Source organism: Myotis daubentonii, chromosome Y (assembly GCF_963259705.1).
Source record: "Myotis daubentonii chromosome Y, mMyoDau2.1, whole genome shotgun sequence".
Classification (NCBI taxonomy): domain Eukaryota; kingdom Metazoa; phylum Chordata; class Mammalia; order Chiroptera; family Vespertilionidae; genus Myotis; species Myotis daubentonii.
In genome coordinates, this window is record NC_081862.1 from 3,448,387 (window position 1) to 3,456,483 (window position 8,097).

The window sequence follows — 8,097 nt, forward strand, 5'->3', positions numbered from 1 at the left end:
TAACTGCAGAACGACGTGCACTAGCCACCAGGGAACAGATGCTCAATGCAGGAACTGCCCACTGGTTGTCAGTTCACTCCCACAGGGGGAGTGCTGCTCATCTAGAAGCCGTCTCAAGGCTGGTGAGCAAAGCAGTAGTGGCTGGAGCCTCTCCTGCCCCTGCGGCAGTGCCAAGGATGTCCACCTGCCAGCTTAGACAGGGAGTCAGCCTAACCTGTCAGTCAGACATCTCCTGAAGGCTCCAGGACTGCGGACTGCGAGAGGGTGCAGGCTGGGCTGAGGGACCCTCCTCCCCTCAGTGCATGAATCTCTTGCACAGGGCCTCTAGTTATTAATGAATTACAGTGTTTGCTAATGACTGATTACTATAATCCTGTTGTACTCATTTCCCTTATGCATCTTACATGCAGGCACACCATTTCTCTCAACTAATATTAGCAGCGAATATTTTAGTCTTGTACTGACTTGTTTGGTGTACGCCACAAGAAATATTTCGCTTTTGGAGAACAAGAAAAGTAGGGTTATTTGTGTTATGCTTATTAATTTATGCAGTTATTCAGTGTCTTTTAAGTTAATGTTCACGCAAAAATATTAATTTTTATTAAAATACTAGAGGCCCAGTGCACAAAAATTTGTGTACTTGGGGGGGAAGCGGGGGGGAGAGGCGTCCCTCAGCCCGGCCTGTGCCCTCTCACAGTCTGGGACCCCTCGGGAGATAACGACCTGCTTGCATAGGCCTGCTCCTGGGTGGCAGAGGGCAGGCCCAATCCCTAGGTGCAGCCCCTGGTCGGGCTCAGAGCAGGGCCGATTGGGGAGTTGGGGCACCTTCCCCTGTCATGCACAGAACAGGGCAGATTGGGAGGTTGTGATGCCACCCTCAGTCACGCTCAGGGTAGGGCCGATTGGGGGGTTGGGGCACTGCCTTACACTCAATGCAGGGTAAATGGGGAGGTTGCGGCGCCACCCTCTGTCACGCACAGAGCAGGGCCCATCAGGGGGGTTGGGGCTCCGTACCCTGTCACGCACAGAGCAGGGTCAATCAGTGGGTTGGGGAGCTCCCCCTTGTCATGCACAGAACAGGGCCAATCAGGGGGTTAAGGAGCTCGCCCCTGTCACTCACAGAGTAGGGCAGATAGGGGAGTTGGGGCACCGTCCCCTGTCACACTCAGGGCAGGGCAGATCAGGGGTTGGGGCTCCGCCCACTATCACCCACAGAGCAGGGCTGATCAGGGGGTTGGGGCGCCGCCACTCTCACACTCAGTGCAGGGCCAATTGGGAGGTTATGGCTCTACCCCGTCACACACAGAGCAGGGCCTGTGTGGGGGGGGGGGTGAGGGGGGGCGCCGCACCCTGTCACAGAACCACAGGGCGATCAGGGGGTTTGGGTGCTGCCCCCTGTCACGCTGATCCCGGTGCCGGGAGACCTCGTGGCTCCACTGATCCCAGTGCTGGGAGGCATATTACCCTTTTACTATATAGGATAGAGGCCTGGTGCATGGGTGGGGCTGGCTGGTTTGCCCTGAAGGGTGTACTGAATCAGGGTGGGGGTCCCCACTGGGGTGCCTGGCCAGTCTGGGTGAGGGGCTGAGGGCTGTTTTCAGGCCGACTGAAGCTCCCAAATGCTCCTTTTTTTCTTTTTCTTTTTTTATTCTGGGCCAGCTTTAGGTCTGGCTCCAGCTCTGAGGCCTCTGCTGCTGAAAGCAGGTATCTGGTTTGTTTGGGTTCTATAATCGAAACAATGTATAACTCTAGCTCTGAGATCCTGGCCGGCTGAAAGCAGGTTTCTCGGGTTTTGTTTAGCTTCTATATTTGTTACAATGTTTCTTAAACTGCAAGCTCAGAGGCCGGCAAGGGAGGCGGGGATCATGGAGTCCTCCATCACTGAAGCAAGTAAGCCTCATGTTCGCTTCCAGATGCCTGGCTGCTGGCTGCCATCTTGGCTAGCAGTTAATTTGCATATTGCCCTGATTAGCCAATGGGAAGGGTAGCGGTAGTATGCTAATTACCATGTTTCTCTTTTATTAGATAGGATGCTATTATTTTATATTTCAGCTCTTTGTATTCAGCCTGTGTCTATAGAAATAAACCTACATTTCTATGAAAATTGAAGCTTTTTTTTTTTTTTTTTGCAGTCCACATGAACTTAAACCTTGTTTATTTGTCCCATGTTAGCCTTTGAGTTTGACATACTCGGCTTGAAGACACTAAGAAGTTCAAATTTAATCAGATTTCAAAAGATACTTGAGTTTTAAGTGGTTACCAGAAAGATGAAATATTTAAGCACTGTCTGTCTTTCAATGTCGGCCTATGTTCTGTATCTTGCCTAGAATTAGAGTTGTTTATTTGTTGGAATATGTTCTATATCCATTATAGATAGGGCCTCCCTATTTTCTTTCCTTCATTCTCAGGGCTGTGGCAAATAAGTGCACCTACAATAAAGAGGATTTTGTTTTGTTTTCCATTCATATTGTGAAATAAAACTTTATAAAACATTATTTTTTTAGGAAATAAGCTGCCTGCCTTGGTTTGCAACGCTGTGGCTAAAATTGTGAATCCTATTTAAATACAGAGATATATCCTCAAAGTTGAAAGTCCTTCATTTTATTGAACTTTTATTATTTTTGTTGTAACAATAAAGAGGGTGTTTTGGCTGCATTTATATGAACATAATAAAGTAAAACTTATTACATTTAAATAAAGAATTAACTTCATTTTGGTTAGTCTTTTCCTAGTGTGGAAAAAAGGAGCCACATGCTAACCTGACAAGCTCAGGGGAGGCCTGCGTGGCAGTCTTGCAAACCCAGAGATCTAAAATAACCACAAAAGATGGTCTGAAAATTAAATATTTAACTACAAAACAGGTTATATCGGATAGTCATGTCCTAAGCCTTTACCTTCACTGACAAAGATCAATTTTGATCCTTACTGAGCCCATTTGCCTTTTTGCCTCTAAAATAACATATCTGGGAGATGTCTGGGTAACTTGTAATTTCCTTTTTACCCCGCCCCCAGACCCTTCAGGGCACAACAAATGGCACCAGGACATTCCCTCATTGTTATTGTTATCAAGTTAATTATCAACTGTTAATAATGTTAAACTATCCTGTACCCATCTGGTAAAAGAAACACATATCTATCATTTCACTTTTTAACCATTCCCAGAGGTTTCCCTGCTTTGCTTAATCCCACCTCCTTAATCTATCACCAATGAATTTCATGTAACCCACCTACATCCCTTTCTTTTGACTGCAATGTATAAATACAAATGTAAACCTCCATTCTTTGGAGCATTATCTCAATTCATTGAGGTTCTGCTTCCCAGTATATGTCGACAGTTTGGCTCAAATAAATTCACAAAAATTCTTTACAGGTCTGAATTCTTTTTTTACATTAACACTAGTCTGGTAAAAGGTAAAAGGTCTTTTCTGTTTTTGCCCAGAATTGTGTTTTTCAGGGAAAAAATTGCATGTTGTTTGCATTATAATCAAATCCATAACATGTCATTTTAAAAACAGTCACTGTTTTGTTATAATACATTTGAGGGAAAAAAACAAAAAAAAACAAAACGTTGCCTATGACATTTTCAATGCATCCCATTCGAACTGGATGAAAATTATTAGAATTCCTAGAGTATCTGGATTTATAGACATACTGGCAGGGAAAATCAGGAGAAACAAAAATTGATTATGGGACTGAATGAACTAAAAATAATTACATATTTTTTATAACTTTTGTTGAAAGTATTGCTGATTCTTGCTCATTTTGTTTTTTAGATATTAGAAACCTTGTTTTCTTAAAAAAATTTGGTAAATTGTGTATTTTACTTTCTATTAGATCCCTCAATAATTTGGCAATTTTTAATAAGTGAATTGTGATAACATGTTTTTTTTTGCATGAGTCCAATAAGACCAGTTTCCAATGGTGGTTTTATTAATCATGACTTTGACTGGACTCTCATGTTTAAGAGAGTCATGTCTGGGCTCTGGATATCACCAAAAGACTTGAAGCCAATAAGAGTGCCTTGGAGAAAGGCTAGTATTTTGCATGGGCACATGGTAGCCCTGAAATGGATGTCGCTGGAGTGTTGGACCCATACCCGGTCATAGCTGGTGGTCAGTTGGAGAGGAACGAGAGTGCCTCCCTCTTCACACACCTTATGCCTCAATGAGTAGGAGGGCTGCTGCAGAGAGCCTTGAAGCCTAGTGGATGGGAGCCCAGGTGGAGCCGCAGCAGGTACAGATCTTGGTGAGAAATTTTCCCATATCTATAGGTATTTTAACAGGCAGGCTTGATGGCAGTTGGGTGGCTTGGCTTTTCTACCCTGAGGGGTTCATTGACACTCAATCATGACATTCCAGCAAAGTAGATTTTAAAAAAGTTTGTTCAGTCAATTGCTGTTCTTGTTGTGTTTATGCAAACAATCGTCAAATTGAAACTAGATTTGATGCAATAAAGAAATTGGTCTTACTTTGACTTTTTAATAAAAATGAGGATCCCCCCGCCCCCGGCTTCAGTTCCAGCCAAGGGCACATGCCAGGGGTTGCGGGCTCGATCGCCAGTGCAAGGCGAGCAGAAGGCAGCCAATCAATGATTCTCATCATTGATGTTTCTATCTCTCCCTTCTCCCTTCCTCTCTGAAATCAATAAATAATATGTTTTTAAAAATAGTCCAAACATTAAAAAAAAATAAAACTCGGAGACAATGTAAGTAAATCTAAACAGGACTTGCCTGTATACTGTGGCTTGTGCAGGTCACCTTCATTCTCTAGTGATGGCTTAGCTGGTTAAGTTGCCAGCTATTTTCCTAAGAACTGTGAAGACAGTGTTCCTATGTCTTCTACTTTTCATGGTTGTTGTTGAGAAATTTGCTATTTGTCCAGGCATCTTTGCTTTCTGGAAAGCTGTTGAGTGTTTCCTTCCACGACTCGCGTGGAGTAGGGTTCAGTATCTGAAAGAGGAGCCCCACAACAAATGAGAGAAAAAGACACGAGATAATTTTGCAATATTGGGGGACCAGGCGGCAAGTCCCGAAGGACTTCCTCTCTGTGCTCAGGCCTCACCAAGCTTTTATTGATCTGGGATGCACCCATAGCATAGCCCTAGGCAGGTGACCCCCTGCAACAGGCAGACTAGCCCATCAGCAAGGATTTACATAATAATAAATGGGGGAGTAGTTTCAGCTACCACTGTCTGGACAAACAGAGGTGGCGCCTAGCTCTGACCTTTGGGAGGGCTTCAAAGGCACCCAGCCTTGGGGGGGGGGGGGGGGGCGGTTCTCTGTCTATGCTTATCAGATAGTGAAGGAAATAAACAGTTTCCCACAGAAAGCATTTGTTTTCTTCCTGGTTTCTTTTCAAATATTCCTGCACCTCTGAGTTCTTCAGTTTCTCTCTGATGTGTCTGGGTGAGGGTTCAGTGTATCATGGGATTCCTTTCCTGAGACTGAGATTTATTGTCCAAAGTCAGTTCTGGAAGATGATCAGCTGTAATCTTTCCTCATCATCTCTTTATCTGTTTTAAGATCCTAAAACAGAGCCTGGCACACATTAGGTGTTTATAAACAGTTGTTGAATAAATTTGTAAATAATGGGAATTTTCTACATCCCCCTCAGTCTCCATCCTCTCCTGCCAAATTTTTTTCAGACATTTGTTAGAACATCTCATTCTGTTCACCATGCCTCTTCCTCTCCTTCACACATTTTTCATCTTTATCTTTCTGTGCTACATTTTTTATAATTTTGTCATTTATCTTTCAGTGCCCAATTCTAACCTCAGCTACTACTAATCTTCTGTTTAACCCATCCATTGAGTATATGATAATCATTTGTAAGCAATGACACCTGTGTGATCTTTTTTTATTGTTTCCCATTCATATCTCATTATTTTGATTACTTGCTTTATGACTTCAATAATTTTTGTTGTTCTTGTTCGTCTTCACCTAAGGTTATTCCCCCCCCCCCCCCCATTGATTTAGAGAGAGTGGAAGGGAGGAAGGAAGAGGGGAGAGAAAGAGAGAAACATCTATAAAAAAAAATGAGGATGGTTTTTGTGAGAAAAAAATATATTTCATTGGGGAATTATTAGAACTGAAATGTTTGGGGGGTTTTTTGTGTGGATTTTTTTTTTTTTCACTTCCACCAGACCATTTGTCATAACTCTTGTTCTGACTTTTGAAGTTTTATAACAGTTTGTCTCCACCAGTTTACAAGCCCTATTTGTAACCAGGGAACACCACCTCTAGCTACCTCCTTCTGTGTCCAGGCCTCATTTCCCTCTGATAGAGAGCAAGGATTTCTTGGCTCTAAAAGAAAAGATATATATCCCTCCTCAGCATGGACATATTTTCAGAAATGATATTAAGGCCCTTTTCCCTGAAACAATTCAGAGCCAAGACTCTTGAGGGGTTGTGATAGGTAGTTAGACATACATGAGCAGAGCAAGGACAATGGGCCAACAGGAGGAGAAATGATTGGAACCCTGAGACCTGCTTCTCACCACTCCAGCTGCTCTGAATTGGCAGTGGAAGAACCTGTGTAGACTCTCTCCCTCTCTCGTCCTCTAAGAAAGCCAACAGGTTTTAGAACAGCTAATGAAGATAGGATCAATTAGTGCAAAAAGAAGAGAAAATAATTTGTATGAAATAGCCCTCTGTGATCCATCCTCAACAAAGTCAACTTTTAATGGAAACAGTTACTAAATTTCAACAGGGTGAACAAAATGTAGGGAGGAGGGAATCCGATATATATGAACAAAGAACTGTGTATCTAAACTAGCATCACAGTGGAAACTCCCAAGACACCCAAGATGAAACGCTTCATGCCAGGTCTCAGGGGGAGGTGGTGACAACTAGAAAAGGCCTCAGCCAATTTTTTTAAATGGCCCAGTGGGAGACAGTAAGACCTAGGTGATGTATGAGGAAACTATTAAATCCATAGTATTCAGCCAATGTGGAACAGGAGGAGGGTCTCTCAAACCTTAGGGGTAAACAGCGTGTGATCCCTACTCCATATGTGCCTTTCACTCAGATGGACACCTACTCTTACAAGAATATATTAAAGACTCTTTTTCACCATACTTCTTTCTGTGAGTCCATTATTTGAACTCAGATAAGTGAGCATTTCTCACACTATCACTATGGAAAGATTTATAAACTTGTGGCTGAAATATCTAGTCCTGGAGGCCCTTTGAACGCCCCCGCCCCCCTTCCCGCCACCCCATCTCATTCTCCATTCACTTCCCTGGGAATGGGAAAACAAGTCTAGCTGCAGGGTAACATTTAACTTTATGATGCCATTAACTGGCCAAGATCTCAACTGTCCACTCTATAGTGGGGCCAGGCTATGTTTCAAAAGAAGATTAGCCTTTTTTCTTGAGGGACTCTGACTCAAATTTCCCCCAGTTGAAGTTTGTTGCCCGAAAGAAAAGGAGACTCTCAAGGCACTATGATCTGGTTCCCCATATACAGAGGTATGTGTAGTGTTATACCCAGATTTCAAGATCCCCAATAGACCAACAGGGAGCCAGCTGAGTCCAATGCAAAAGCAGAGTGTTATGGAGTGAATTCCCAGACAAAGAGCCACAGAGTCAACTGGGTTCAAATTACAGCCTTTATTCATGAACTTGAATCCGGGCTCAAGCCTTAGCTGACGCAGCAGCAGGCAAGAGCCCCGAGCATCAGTTGCAAGTTGCTTTTATCCCCTTGTTCTGGGGAGCTATTTTGCAAAAGCTATTGGCTGATCTTTAATCTGCAAAAGCTATCTTTATTTCGGGGTAACTGGCAGGATATGGCTGGTGCCCTGGGTCCGAGAAGCAGGATGTGCGGGTTTGTGGGTAAGCTAGAAAAACAGCTGGCACCTTGCTGTAAACGGGGTCACACAATTTAAAATTTTCCACTCTTCTATAATTCAGTCTATTGTTCCTGACCTGAGGTGCTTCTTACATTCCCTACTTGTCTTTTCAGGGAATCAAATCCTTGATTCATCTAGTTCGTCTAGGATATCCTCCTCCTCCAGTGCTAGGCTTTGGTAATGGGTTCTTACCATTAAAACTTTGACTGCCTGGATTCTAGAATGAACTAGATTAACTAGAGATTTAAAT